The 16,137-nt window shown below is 31.9% G+C and overlaps 1 non-coding gene across 1 annotated transcript; it reads left to right on the forward strand.

The window, feature by feature from the left end:
* Window positions 1-696: 696 nt before the first annotated feature.
* LOC111995149 (uncharacterized) lies at window positions 697-3,356 on the forward strand. Its single transcript, XR_010623499.1, has 2 exons — window positions 697-1,153; window positions 2,885-3,356. It is a non-coding gene; the product is annotated as an uncharacterized LOC111995149 (transcript).
* Window positions 3,357-16,137: the final 12,781 nt, after the last annotated feature.

Here is a 16,137-nt window from a genome sequence, read left to right on the forward strand (position 1 = left end):
TTTTCCACGATTTCGGCAATGCCATTACCACAATTGAAAAAAAAATAATTGCCCCAATTGTGGCAATGCCATTGCCGAAATTGGTTGGGATCTTTTTTTTTTTTTTAACTAATTGCGGCAATGACATTTCCGAATTTCGGCAATACCATTTGGAAAAAAAAAGTTTTTATTTTTTTTTCCTAGCAATGACATTGTCACAATTGCCAAAAAAATTGCCACAAACCATTAAAACTTTTTTTTCCTCCCATTTTCGGCAAGCCACAATTGCCACAAAATTTTTGGCAAATTCATTACACTTTTTTTTTTAAGAATAATAGGTGCACACAATTTTTACAATATTTTTACAACAAATTCTAAGTATCAAGTTGTTACTTGTTGTTATTATTAAATTAAAATAGTAATCTCAATGTCAAATTTAAATTGTGATAGCCAATGAAAATATTGTAAAAATATTGTGTACATAGCACATTATATTTTTCTTTAAATTTTGGCATTCACCCTTTTTTTTCCTACCATTTTTGGTAATACCATTGCCGAAATTACTTTTTTTTTTTTTTTTTTTCTGGGCACCCATCACTTCTCACACTCACACTTACGGGCAGTACTGGAAAAATGGGCAGATGAATTTCGGCAACACTGTTGCCGAAATTCAAAGTTATTGTTTGAATTTTCTCTTCCTCCTTTTCCTGATTCTCTCTCCTACTTTTGTTGAATTTTGGCAACACTGTTGCTGAAATTCAATCTCTCTTCTCATTTCTACAAATAACTTCAAACAGTATCTATAACACAAATAAGTTTTAATTTTGACAATATTTAGCCAAAAGACTCGAAGTTTTATCAAATTTTTTTTAAGAAATAGTCATTACCAAATACCGCACTCGTTGTTAACGGGACAACAAACAAATATTAACGCGTCCTTTTCCCTTAAAGCCGAGCCCTAACCTTGTTCATTCACAACCCAATTTGGGGATTCCAATTGGGCCTAATTCATAATTTTAAATAGCTTCAGGACCAATCTCAAACTTCCTAAATTTTCAAAGAAAACCCAGTTGTCTCTTTCTCTTTCATGCCGTGGCTTTCATATTAGCTTTGGAACCCGCATATCTTGAAATCCGTTTCTCTTTCTCTCGCAGAGCGCTTCCAATGAGCCAAGGTAATACTAATAACACTCTGCCCTCTCTGCTTTGATTCGAAATCCTCCAGGTATATGCATTATTTGGGTCTTGTTGTGGAAGTTGATCAGAGTCTTTTTTTTTTTTTTTTGATGGAGTTGACTAAAGTCTTGATTGCATGTAATCTGCTCTTTTTTATACAAATTTATTTTGATGGGTCTTGTTTATTTTGATTTATATAGAACCCATGTTTCAATGATAGGATTTTTAAGTGTTCAAAATGATAGCTTAAGTCTCTTCCCCTGTTTTGCGTTTTGAATAAGCAGATAGATGTAGTTGGCTCCCTCTGTTCTTTATTAAGTATTCAAAATAAATAAATAAATAAAAACATTTGGGAAAGGAAAGGTGATTATAGATGGATAATATAATATAGGGAAATGTTGACAGATTTCCTAATAGCATTAGTTTAGGAACTATTTTAAGAAAAAATTTTATGGAAAAAAAAAGCAATTAATTGCTTTTGCGACTTTTAATATTTCTAATAAAAGTAGTGAAAAACTTTCCTAAAATGCTTTGTTAACAATTTTCCTAACTCTTATGGACATCCATTAACAGGACTCATAATATATAGTAATCAATTATTATCAAAAGTGATCCATGCTTTCCAAAAATCGCAGTCCTATACATTATCTATTTATGATTGTATCAAGAGTGATCTCACCAGTCTAACTAGAGTATGTGTTGAACTTGAACTCCTTAATCTTTTAGTCACATCAAAAGGGAAGAGATGTTTTGCAATCTGAAGGAAATGATCCCACCCATTAATTCTAAGAATGTACTTTGTATCTATTCCTAGTCATCTCATGTTTCTTCCATTGACCTGAAAAAGAGTATGCGCAGCCATGGTCCTTGGCCATATGCATTTGTATTAGATTGTACTGATTAATTTACTCCTAAACTTGGCGTAGTACTGAACTTTGCTATCAGCTGTTGATCTATTAAATGGTCATTATTAGCTGACATTTCTACTTACTCTAAAGTAGAGATCCTTTTTGTTTTAGCTCTCTGCTTCTAGTTTTTAATATTGCAGATTGTACTCTTTCATTTATTTAGTCTTTTTGGGTATCCTCCAATGGGCTGAAACATTGAAATTCACTGGAATTAATAAATAAATTACCTTATACAATTTCCAGAGTTGTCACAAGCTCAGAAGCTACAAAACTTCTCAGCCTTCATCAATCCAAAACTGCAATCCCTCTCTCCATTTTCAACTTTCTACTTCTTTTATGCTTTATAATTTTTCCTCAGATAAAAAAGAAAAAGAAAGAATGATATATTGATGCAGGTTGGATGCATAAAAGGATGGTTTGAAGCTTTCATTTAGCTTGGTTTTTGAGCTTCTTTTCTGAGCATATGATTACACTTGAGCTTTGTTGGCTCCAGCAACCACTGAGATGTTTTCCTGAATCTGTTATTATGCTGTAGAAAAATTTAAACAGATTAAGATATGCTCTAAAAGTTCAGAGAAAGAACATTTAATCTACTAATACTAGTATAAAAGCAGCAAGCCAGCAACTACAATGCCATTTTCTTTGACCTATGTTTCCAATTAAAATCTTCTAATTGAGCTCTTGAGGCACTATATTGTCTAACAAGATTGAGCAGCCTACATTTTTTTGGGGTTACCTGTTCTATAGTCATTTGTCATCTACTAGTGCTTATTCATTGCTTGGATAGTTTCATTTGCTATTGCTGATTCTTTTAAGTTTTAGTCAGTGAAGCCTGTTTAGCTGATTGTTGAAGTGGGCTAGGTGAGGTATTATAAGCCCTCAGCAGTTGGCATAGCAAAGGAGACAAATTGCAACGACAAAGGCCTGATGCAGAGGGTGAATCATACAACACGGCTGTTATTTTAAGTGGACCATATGAATTATGTTGAATGCATCAATATGGACTATATGTCACCAAAGAAAACAATCATTTGATGATTTTCAGCTTGATGTCAAGATGTTTAATGCTTCTTTTGACAAGTATGTGAAAGTGGAATTTCTTGAGGGTGATTCTTTAAGAGAGAGAGATTGACCATTGAATCTACTTTGATCAATATTCTGTAGAAATTTAAACAGATTAAGATTTACTCCAAAAGGTCAGAAAGAAGAGAATTTGTTATACTAATAGTGATATAAAAACAGCACCTACAATGGCATTTACTTTGACATAAGTTTCCAATTGTGCTTCCTTTCCTTTTGTACCTGGTTTATAGTCATATGTCATTGCTACTGCTTATTCATTACCAGGAAAAATTCATTTGCTGTTGCTTATTGTTGTGATTCTTGAAACCCCTTTAGCTGATTGTTGAAGCAGGGCTCCTAGCAAGCTAGGGGCTGGAAGTGCCCCCATTGAGCATTGGGGGAGGTGGAGGTCTCTTCTGATGTGAGCCTAGCAATGGAGCAGTGTTGTGGCTCACAAAGGCCCTTTGACTGAATCTTGGAGAAGGGATATAAGTGCCCGGATTGGGCGCAGAGGGAGGGACTTGGTGTCTCAAAGGAGAGACACTGTGGCTGGCTAAGGTCTTTTGACGGACAGATGATGGAGTGACTTGACCTTGCAGTGACTCAAATAAATGGTGTTTATTTACTATATTTTGCTCTTCTCCATGGAAGATTCTGCTAGCCTCATGTGCATATGCATGTATGCTCGTGAGAAGAAACACTGCTCTGATTATGAGAAGCATATTTTGAAGCCTCATCTTGTTCTGTAAGTATATAGAGTTGAGAGCAATTTGATGGAGAATGTCTTAGGCTTTTAGCTTTATGAGGAGTAATTTTTACCGCACAGGCATTAGAAGAATCTGGTAAGAAGCCAATGTTTTACTACAAAGGAAACCATGGTAGACACAAAGGAATCCATTTCCATCCTTGCAACTAAAAATTTGTCCATTTGAACCGCATTAAGGATTTTTATTTTTTTATTTATTTATTTTTAAATATCCAGAAAGTGACACCAATAACGATCCATACAAATCCCAAGCTGGGAGTGGAGGTTCTGCTTTTTTTTTGCTGAATGAGTGGAGGTTCTGCTTATGCCTTGCCATGTTTTGCTCAAATATTTTGTGCAGTGAAGCACAATCTCCTGAGTCCTGACCATTTCTAACAAGAGCAACCAAGTATTTATGAAATTCTTATTGGTGGAAACAGACAACAGTAGCAAACGAACCAACATCATCAAAATATTTAAGCAAGTTGGCCAATTTTTCAATTTTACGTTGTAAAGCAATTCAATGTGTTAGAATTAAATGATCTCCTTATGATTATTTTAAAAAGTGGAGAGAAACTTATAACTTTATGAAAATTATCTACTGGTTAATGAAAATAGGCGAAAATGCACTTTTGGTCCCTACATTTTAGGCCTATTCTCAATTTGGTCCCTAAATTGATTTAAGTCCTAAGTCAGTCCCTGATTTTTAAAAATCATTTTTAAAATAGTCCTTACCGTCAACCCAATGACAGAAAATGCTGAGGTGGCAAACGGAATGTACTGTTTGCTGACGTGGTTAATAAAATAATAATAAAATATTTTATTTGATACTTTTTAAATTCCACGTCAGCATTTAAATTAATAAAAAATGCCAGCCTTAAGAAAATTTTTTTTAAAAAATTGTAAATTAAATTTAAAAGAAAAAACCTTAAATCTAATTCAAACTAAAATCATTTCTTAAAAAATAAAAATTCATAATCGTTTTAATTTTTTTTTTTTTTTTTTTTTTTTTTTTTTTTTTTTTTTTTTGTTTTTGGTTAACCTCATTAGCTTAAAAAAATTTTCTACGCTCTCTACCACTCATCTCAAACTCCCTCTCTCTCTCTTCACCCTACACTCTCTACCACTAAGAGGGGTAGTGGACTACCAGCAAGTGGTGATTCCGAGTCACCAGTGAGCAAGGTAGCGCCGGATCGAGGTAAAATCTTCTCTGCCTTCACCGATGCACTATCTTTCAAGATGGAGGCAGGTCTCCCTGACAGAGCGGCGAATGTGGCGGAAGTTAACGATTCTGGTTCATCGGTGAGGCGGCGGGTTGTATGGGTATAGGGCTTGGGTCCAGCGGCGACGAAGGAGATGCCGATTGAGTCTAAGTCCGTCGATTCTCTCCGTCTGAGTTAGTGGGTTGATCAGAATCGGTTTTTTCCTCTTTCGGATTTGGTGTTGTTGATGGCGGATTTGGTGTTGTTGATCGGCGAGGTGTTGTTGTTGATGGCGAATTCTGGGTTTGTTTATGCTTTTTTTTTTTTTTTGCCTTGTTCTGGGTTTGTATGTGTTTTAAGTTTGTTTGTGTTCTGAGATTTTGCCCAAACTGTTCTGGGTTGGTTTTTTTTTTTTAATGCGGATTTGTATATTTTTCTAGATTTATGGGTTTGATTTCCTAGAGGTTTCAATGTTGATTGTGTTGGAATTTTTTGTGCTGAGATTGATTTTGAGTGGGTTAGTCAATTGGGTTGTCTTGATTTGGAGAAGAACATGAAGAATGAAGTTCATGTTTGGGTTGGAGGTTTTTGGGTTTGACATTTTTCTGGGTTGGAGGTTTGGTGATTTTTCTGGGTTGGTTTTCTCACGTGGGTTTGGGTTTGATGATTTTTTCATGTTCCAGAGGTTTCGGTGGAGGATAGGGATTTTATATGAAATTTTGCATTGTTATGGGTTTGATTGTGCTCATGTTCTAGGTTTGATTGTTTTTGGATTTGGGAAGAACACGAAGAACAAGTTCTTGTGTTCTTACCTCCAAAACAACAAAAAATTAGATTTCAAAGTTTTTTTATTTTTTTTTTATTTTTATTTTTTTTAATTTAGTTTGAATTAAATTGAAATTGAAAAATATAAATTATTTTTATTTTTTTAATTAAACTGATATGGCTTTTTTTAATTTAAAAAATGCTGATAGAGCATTTAAAAAATATCAAATAAAATATTTTATTATTATTTTATTAGTCACCTCAGCAAACAGTATATTCCGTTTGCCACCTCAGCATTTTCTGTTACTGGGTTGACGGTAGGGACTATTTTAAAAACGATTTTTAAAAATCAGGGACTGACTTAGGATTTAAATCAATTTAGGGACCAAATTGGGAATAGGCCTAAAATATAGGGACCAAAAGTGCATTTTCGCCATGAAAATAATATACTGGTTAGTTCTCTTTTCTTTTCAGAAAGCAGAAAGGGCGGATTAAAGTGGAAACATAGCCATAACAAACAAACAAAGACACCTTTCTTCTTCTTCTTTTTTGAGGGGGGAAACACACGTTTCTTCAATGTGAAAGTTTTAAGTTCTTTATACTTTATGAACTAAAAAGTGGACTATCGACTATTCTATAAAAGACGGTTGAAAATGTCACTACTTGGGAAACATGGCCATACCATAAAAAAAAAAAAAAAAAACACCTTTCTTTTTTTTGAACAAATGTTAACATTTCAAATATTCTATTTAAGACTCAGTTGAAAAATGTCCACTATTTGGCTAACTCGAGCATACCATACAAGAAAAGAGTAAAATTCCTTTGTCTTGTTGGTAGTGTTCCACTTTATATAGTTTATATCATACAGACTGCTATATGCCATATATCTTATTTTTATTTTTATTATCCACGTTAAACTATAGTTATATTATGAGAAAAAATTAATGAATAAAGTATGTTGTGATTGGTAGAACATAAAATTGAACAGAAAATTGTCTTTTTTTATCAATATAAACATTGAAGTTTTAGTACAAGTGGTTAAATAGTAGTATAGTTTTTTTAAATTTTTTTTTTTTTTATTCAAAGTGGTTAAATGGTATCAAAAGCCAAAAAATTGAACTATTAAATGAATAGCAACTATTCTAGAAGCGTCCTTTAACCAAAGAGAAGAAAAGAAAAGAGAGAAATTAAGAAAATAAAAAGAGGAAGTATTTTATAAGATTGAATGGAAAAATGTCTACTATTTGGAAATACATGGACGTACCACTCGAAGAATGGAATAAAAATCTTATGTCATACAATTGTTTTTTCACTTTATAAGTTATACCCGTGTAAGAATATTATGTTTCCACTTCATACAAGAGTGTGATGCTGTGTGGAGTGGAAACACCATATATCTTCTCACTTATACCATACAAGCTTTATTTTGTCACATATTTGATATATATATTCGACATGTGTTAAGCTGCAATCATTAGAATATAAACTCAGTGGGGTTGGCTGAGTGGGTGGACACTCAGTCTCAAAGTGGCTGTCTTGGGTTTAATTAGGAGCTCTCTAGTTCAAGTTCAGGCATCAGCACTTTGAAAAAACTCAATTGGCCAACGATTTATCCCGCTATGGGCACACCCGTCACGAATAGTGATTAGTATCTGGTTGAAAGTTTTGAGAAAACACTGTGGGAAACCAAAAAAAAAAAATCACTAGAATATAAGGACGCCATATTTCCACTTCATACTGGAGTGTGATGTTGTATGGAATGGAAACACCATATATATTCCCATCTATATTACCCCACCAATTTTAATTTGTCACATATTTGACACACACACACACACACATATATATATATACTTGACATGTGTTAAGTTGCAATTAATGGAACACAAAATGCATTTCTTACCTATGTCAACATTATTGAGTTTTCTATACTTGTGGTTAAGTGGTATTAGACACACACACACACAAGGAAAAAAAAAAAAAAAAAAAGAAGGAAGAAGAAGAAGAAGAAGAAGAAGAAGGGAACTATAAAATAAAATATCGAGTCTATTGAAATATGCCCACTATTTGTACTTTTCTATGCTGTATGCACGGAAATGACAAATGACCTAATAATCACCAACATAGCATCTTGTATTGGTCAATAAAGAATAAATCTAGGGGTGGAAAAGTTCTGCCTTGTTTTGAAGGATAAGGCCAAACCCTCAGCTATATCTATTTTTGTATTTTGTTAGTGAAAAGAGACTCGTTAAATTTACTTGCATCACAAGGAAAGAGATGCTTTGCCAATTGCCATCAAAATGAAAAAGATCCCACCAATATAATTGAATGCAAGTTATGATCCTCGGATTTCTGCATTATTTTAGGTTATATCGCACTGAAGAGAAATTAAACGAAAATCGCTAGTAAAAAGATAGATAGAACAAAGATATAATAGAAGGTTGACCAAAAGAAGAGAGGAATGTTGAGTAGAAAAGTTCTTTTGAGTTGGTGATTAAAATTGCGTAGAGTTCTTTTGAGTTTTGCAAATCATTACCCAATTGCCTTAGTAGAAAAGACAACCATAATGAAAATGTGGGACAAAATAGGCTTCTGCCCTTTTCAGGCAAATTATATAGGGAAATGTCCCATTTCCCAAACTAAATAGGGAAATATTCTTTTTTTAAAACTTGATTTTTGATAAATCGAGTTAGAAAAAAAAAAAATTGAAGCCTTATAATAGCGTTTTAAAGAACTATAGTGAGGTTTTTTTAACTCAACTTCAAAGAAATCAAGTTATAGGTAAAAAAAAAAAAAAAAGGCCATTATAGGTCGATTTCATTGCCTATAACTCGATTTCAATGAAGTCGAGTTAAAAAACGTTACTATAGGTCCTTAAAACATCACTATAGGCTCCTTAAAAATGCAACTATAGAGCCTAACTTGATTTATCAAAAATCGAGTTTTAAAAGAGGGGCATTTTCCTATATAAATTGACTGAAAATGACAGAAGCCCATTTTGTCCTGAAAATGTGTATTTGCTTTCATAAGATTGAGATGTGTTTTCCAAGATCCAACACACCACTCTTATCGAAGTTTGCTATGTATTTCAATATGCTTACAATACTCTCAATTTTTCTTCTATTTATTTTATTTTATTTTATTTTATTTATTGTTTCTACATTTGTGTTTTACTAATGGTTATTTTCCTCAATTACAAATTACCAAAATACAATTTCGATCACGCTAAAATACATTCATGATCATGTTCTCTCTTTTTATCATTTTGGTTTGTTTAGAGTTTAACATTTAGTTGTTATAATACATATATATATATATATATAGAGAGAGAGAGAGAGAGAGAGAGAGAGAGAGAGAGAGTATTTGAATATGTTTTTCAATGTGCATACCACCTATTTGGTTAATTGCTTAGAACAAAGCATAGTCTTTATAGATTGTAGTAAAGTTCTTGGAATTATTTTATCCATATTTGAATATTAAAATCACATCACTATATGAAAATATGATCACAACAGTTGTTACAACACAAAAAATGTTTAGCAAATATTTATAAATTAATAGGACAAAATTTAGTTACAAAATTGGTTATAGCTTAAAACTACAACCTTACTTAATATTTTTTTATTGGAGGTGAATTTTGAAAAATCTACCGTTAGATTACATTTTCTTCTTAAATCCTCCATGCTCGCAAATTTTTTATAAAATTAAAGATCAATAACTATGTCATCATTAAATTGTTTAAATTGCAAGTTTTTGTACTTTAAAATTATGCATAAAATGTAAGCTTATAAATCATATAGTAGATAATATCCAATTAACGCAAAATTTGATATGTATATTAAGAACATAAAGAATATGCAATTAACAATTAGATTTTCAAAATATGTAGTAATGTGAATGATATTGAAGGTTGTAGCCTTAAGTTACAACTAATTTTATAACTAAATTTTCTCCAAATTAATATTACTTAATATATGTTAGGCCTCGAGTCTAAATATAGTGGCTCTAGGTTTGAATGTGATCTAATAGTGTTTTATAGCGCAACAATTATTAACAAAAATTAATGTCAAGTTGACTAATTTTTAAGCAAAAAAAGAAGAAGAAGAAGAAGAAGAAGGAATGTGATCTAATAGTGTTTTATAGCGCAACAATTATTAACAAAAATTAATGTCAAGTTGACTAATTTTTAAGCAAAAAAAAAGAAGAAGAAGAAGAAGAAGAAGAAGAAGAAAGATGGGTTTGAAAAAACTTTAAGATTAAATTGATAGAATTTGGAGCAAGTTTGAGTTTTATATATATATATATATATTAGTAAATTCATATTTAAAATAGGTACTCTCAAACAAATTCATTGTTTCTCATTTTTTAGTAACTGCACAAAAGTGGACTAAATTAGATCAAAATGACTGAAGTGGACCGAAGTGAACTGAATAAGATTGAAATGGACTGAATGAGAATGAATTGGACAAAATAGTCCTAATGGATTGAAGTTGACTGAAATGAGTTTAGAGCAATTTGATTGAGAATATCTTAGGCTCTTAGCATTATAAAGAGGAAATTTTACCACAGGCATTAGAAGAATCTGGTAATTAAGAAACTAAAGTTTTACTACAAAGGTATCCATTTCCATCCTTGAAACTAAAAATTTGTCCATTTGAACCGCATTATGTTTTTTATTTTTATTTTTTATTATTATTTTTTTTTAATATCCAGTAAGCGATAGCAATAAAGGTCCATACAAATCCCAAGCTGGGACTGGAGGTTCTGCTTATGCCATTCCATGTTTTGTCTAATATTTTGTGCAGTAAAGCACAATCTCCTGAGTACTGAGCATTTTCTAACAAGAGCAACCAAGCATTTATGAAAAAGAGACGCTACGTCCATAACATTTTTATAACATTTTCATAACAAATCATAGGTGGTTAGTTGTTATTGGTTTAAATTTGAACCTAACCCTAAAATTACTTTTTTGCCCTAATAATAACAACTAGTAACAACCTACCGCTTATGATTTGTTGTAAAAATGTTGTAAAAATGTTATGGAGATATCAATTATCTTTATGAAATGCTAATTAGTGGAAACAGACAACAGTAGCAAACGAACAAACATCATCAAAATATTTAAACGAGTTGGCTAATAATTCAATGTTACTTATAACAAAGTAATTCAAATATTCAATGCGTTAGAACTATTTTAAAAAGTGGAGAGAAACTTATTACTGCATGAAAATAATATATTGGTTAGATCCCATTCTTTTTCTAAAAGCAAAATAGACGGTTAAAAGTAGAAACATGGCCAAACAATGAAAGACACCTTTCTAACGAATAAGTTTTATGCTCTAAAAGAACTGAAAATTGGAATATCGACTATTCTATGAGGTAGAGACATACCCATACCATACAAAGGAAGACACCTTTCTTATCCATGTCCACATTAAAGTTTGTAAACTCTGGTTATTAAATGGTATCAAAAGGCAAAAAGACGACCTAACAAATGGAATAGCAACTATATTATATTTATGAGACTGTTGAAAGTGTCCAATATTTGACTAACATGGGCATGCATGCAAAGAAAGGAATAAAAGTCCTTTGTGTTGTGGGTAGTGTTCCACTCTGTAGTTTAAATTCTACCGGCTGCAATATGTCACATATCTTTTTTTATTTTATTATTATTATTATTATAAAGTTGAAACTTTGGTTATTTTATAAGAAAAAATTAATGGTCATAATAAACTATGATTGGTAGAACATAAAAGTAGAATAGAAAAATGTCTTTCTCACTAATGTAAACATTAAAAACAAAAAAATGGTATACTTATGGTTATATGGTATCTTTCTCTTTTCTTTTCTTTTCTTTTTTCTCAAAGTGTTTAAATGGTATCAAAAGACAAAAAATTGAACTATAAAATAGAATATCAACTACTCTATTAAGATTCCTTTAACCCAAAAATAATAATAGTAATAAGAGACGGGGAAAAAAAGAAGAAGTATTTATAAGTGTTAATGGAAAAATGTCCACTATTTGGGAAACATGGGAATACCACACAGTGAAAGGAATAAAATCCTATGTCATGCAATTGTTATTTCGCTTTATAGTTTATATCCGTAAAAGTATATTATCATAGTATATGTTTCGGCTTCATACAACATCACACTCACGTGCAGTATGTGGGCCACACTCAGTTATGAGACCCACACAATGGAGCTATACCCTGTACCCGGCATATATGCCGGGTACAAGATATAAAAATCACACACACTGAGTGTGATGATGCATGAAGCAGAACACCATATACCTTCTAGATTATACCTTACCAACTGTAGTTTGTCACATATTTGCTATATGTTTTTTTAAAACTTTGATTATTTTATAAAGAAAGAAAAAGAGACAAGTATGACACATATTAATTTTTTTGTTTACACATATTAAATTTTGGTTATTATATGTTTGCCACATGTTAATTTTTTTCCATATACTAAATATTTGTTATTATTTTATTTTTTCTAAGAAGACATGGTAAGCTACAATAAGTGGAACACAAAGACCCCTTTGAAATATGCCCACCATTTGTACTTTTCTATGCACGGAAATGTTAAACAACATAATAATCACTAACATAGCATCTAGGAATTGGACTATTCAATTGAGAATAAGTGTCTGTTTGGATAACACTTATTGTTGCTGAAAGTTGCTAAAAACAGATTGTTGCTGAAAACACTGTAGCAAAATAATTTTTAAATATGTGAATAGTATCGTGAGACCCACTTTTAATATTTTTTAAAACATAAACAGTGCATGAATAGTGCGTGAACAGTACAATCGCTGTTCATGCACAGTAAATTTTGTCCCCCAAAGTTAACCAGTGCGGCAAAAAAAAAAAAAAAAAAACAAAAAACGCAACTTAACTTTGAGTAAGAAAAATTGCTATCCAAACGCAGGCTAAATCTAGAAGGAAAAAGTTGTGCCTCATTATGAAGGATATGGCCAAACCCTCAGCTATATTTATATTTGTATTTTGTTTAGGGAAAAGAGACCCCTTAAATTTACTTGCATCACAAGGAAAGAGATGCCTTGCCATCAAAATGAAAAAATATTTCACCAATATAATTGAATGCCAAATTATGATCCTCTTTGGCCTTTTGCAATTTAGGTTATGATAAGACTTAAATACAGTACTTAGGTATTATTTCTTAGATTCATTTTTTAAAGTTCTGTCATGTGGACTTTTTCTCATGGGATGGAAGTGTATTTTTTAGTTAAGTAGTCACATAGTTAAATCTTAAGGGAGGAATCTAAAAAACAGCACCTAAAATATTATACTTAAGTTTTGTCCTTTAGGTTATATTGTACTGGAAGAGAGACTCAGTGGAGAATCCCTAATAGATAGAACAAAGAAAGAATCTAAGGCTGGACAAAAGAAACGTGGAATGTTGAGTAGAAAAGTTATTCTGAGGTGATGATTAAAATTGCGTTCTTCCACACTCTACCAATATAGGATATGAGCCTAAATTTTGTAAATCATTACCCAATTCACTTTGTCCAATCGTCTTCCGCCATAAAGTTAGTGTCCTTATATGTAGAGAAAGAGTGTTTGAAACTCAGTGTCCTTCATTTTTAACCACATGTTATAGTGGCTTAGTGGTAAAAATATATTGTGACCCATCACTTTTGCGATCTTGAAAGTTATAAATTTGAACAGTGATAAACTCCATTAATGTCTAGGTAATTTCACGCTATAATGCAATGTGAAAGTTTTAGAGTGTGGAACAGTGACCACATCTCTAACCCACTTTTTTTGGGTTTTCAAAAAAATAAAATAAATAAATAAAATGTTAAGCTCATTCAAGGCCTGGCATTAATTTAGCCTACGGAATCATATCCTTACTTGTGGTACTTTGATCAAAAAAATAATTCCAACCGAAACATCTTCACGCGGAGAGTGATATGTATGGAGTATGGACAATGTGAATTGTAAATGAAATTACAAATTAATACAGTATTTGTTGATTATAATAAGTAGAAAAGAACTTATGCAAACGGTAACATTGATAAGTCACAAGTATATCATCATTTATTTGGAATACAATTCAAGTACCAATTGAAAGTTACCAGCCAAGGACTAGTATACTCTATACTGTAGCATGTCCGTCACGACAAAAGCTAAACAAACTCAATGATAGTCAAGCCAAGATACAAATTAACAATTCAATAAAAGGGATAATTCAACAAGATTAATGTATTTCAACAACCAAAAAAAAAACAAGATTAATGTATTAAAAAAATCTCCTTAAAAAAAATATTCTCCCACAACCTTCAAATCCAAAATCAAAGATAATGGTTTTTGTTTTTCCATTTTTTTGAAATGGAAAAAATAAAAAGAGTCAACTTGACCCAACTTGTCATCATTTTTAATTTTTACGGGCAGGCTGTACTCTATAGATTGGCATGTTTTCTCACAAGTTACAAGTTTGAAATTTCTCTATCCATACCAATTTTGAAAGGTCTATATAAAATCAACATATTATTATGACTAAGAAGAAACAACTAATCTAATCCTCCAAGTCTATAAATTATGATGAAATTCTTTAAAATATATATATATATATATTATAAAGAAGCTACTTGCACCGAATTACATCTCGGCCAGTCCTCAGAGTGAACCAAGGGAAGAACAGAGGAGAGAAGGGTGCATCCCACGCAAAATTACAAATAGAAGCCCAACCAGCAATAGTACCAGGACATTTTCAACTAGCTAGCTCCTTCAATTATTTTGGGATAGAGGGATAAACTATTATGAGGCACAAACTTTTGTTGCTTGGAAAATTATTAGTTGCTCTTAGAGTTATCCTCTTATATTCATGATAGATCCTATAATGAATTTAATCAACAAGATCTACTATAAATATAAAAAGAAAGAACATCATATCACCGTACTCTAAGAGTACCTAATAGTTACTCTTGCACAAAAAAGCCTAAGGAGTTACACTCCGACTTGCGAAGGTCCTTCCTCTTTTGATTCTTGGATGAGGAATATAGGTCTTTGGATTGGGCATAGATGGAGGGGTATAAGCCCTCAGCGCCCGTTGGCATGGCAAAGGAGGGACGCTCTGACAGGTGAAGGCCTTTGGTGTGATTGTTGATGGAGGGACTACACCTTGCAGTGACCCTAGAGTATGGTTTTTGTTCATTGCTTTGTGTTCTTCTACATGGGAGATTCTGCTAGCCTCATGTGCATGCATTCTCATCATGTAGAACAGGACTATAAAGATTACACGAAGCATATTTAGAACTTAGAATAGGATGGTTAAGAACTTAAGAACAATGAGATGATGAATGTGTGGAGCATGATGGTTGTTTTTATAACAAGAATCGTGGTACGAGCCAACGAACTGAAACTAAACGGGGAAAGGGGAAAAAAAATAATTATGTATTTAGTTTGTATGTGTTTTTTTTTTTTTTTTTTTTTTTAAGTTGACAAGTGGCCCTCTTGATTGGGACTGAAAAATGAAGTTTTATGTGTTATCTAATCAAATAGGCCCCATGTTTTTATAAATATTTACAAAAGTATCATTAAGTAACATTGTTTGAAATCTGAAAATTAGTAAAAAAAGTTTTCTAAACACCTTAAAATGAGTAGCGTAACTCAAATACTCCTAAAAAAAATCATTACCAAATGCGTTGTGTTTTTTTTTTTTTTTTTTTTAACCATAGTTTTCAAAATTTAAACACTAAAAATTTTTGTTTGGAATCACATACCAAACCATCCCTAAATGATGCAAATTATTTTGAATGCAAAAATTGTAATACCATAAATTAAGTCACAACTTTCGAAATATCTATCCATACGACCGAGTGTATATAATGAAGAAAAAATGGTATATTCACGTGAAAGTGAAAATGAATATAAAAGGCAACTGATCACAGTTTTCCAAGTGAGATAGTTGAAGCAAAATATGAGTTTGCTACTATAATTATTCTTCCAACCAACTAGCTCATTTATTTAATAGAGTAGTTCTAAGACCATAAATTATTTTACAATTTTTTTACCATAACTCAAACATGACAGATTGTGAATGGTTAACTATCACTTATACATGAACTTACAATTTTTTATTACCAATCATACTCTACCACATCACAATTATAATAAAAAGTTGTGAAAAATTATGTGGTCTTAGATTTTTTCTGCTTGTAAACAAAATGGAAAAAGTTCAGACGATCACACGTAAATTACACCTCATGCAATCCACGTATCAACCAATATGACACTAGTGTGAAAACTACTGTAATGGCTTTGGCC

Source organism: Quercus suber, unplaced genomic scaffold (assembly GCF_002906115.3).
Source record: "Quercus suber isolate HL8 unplaced genomic scaffold, Cork oak 2.0 scaffold_338, whole genome shotgun sequence".
In the NCBI taxonomy this organism is placed as follows: Eukaryota; Viridiplantae; Streptophyta; class Magnoliopsida; order Fagales; family Fagaceae; genus Quercus; species Quercus suber.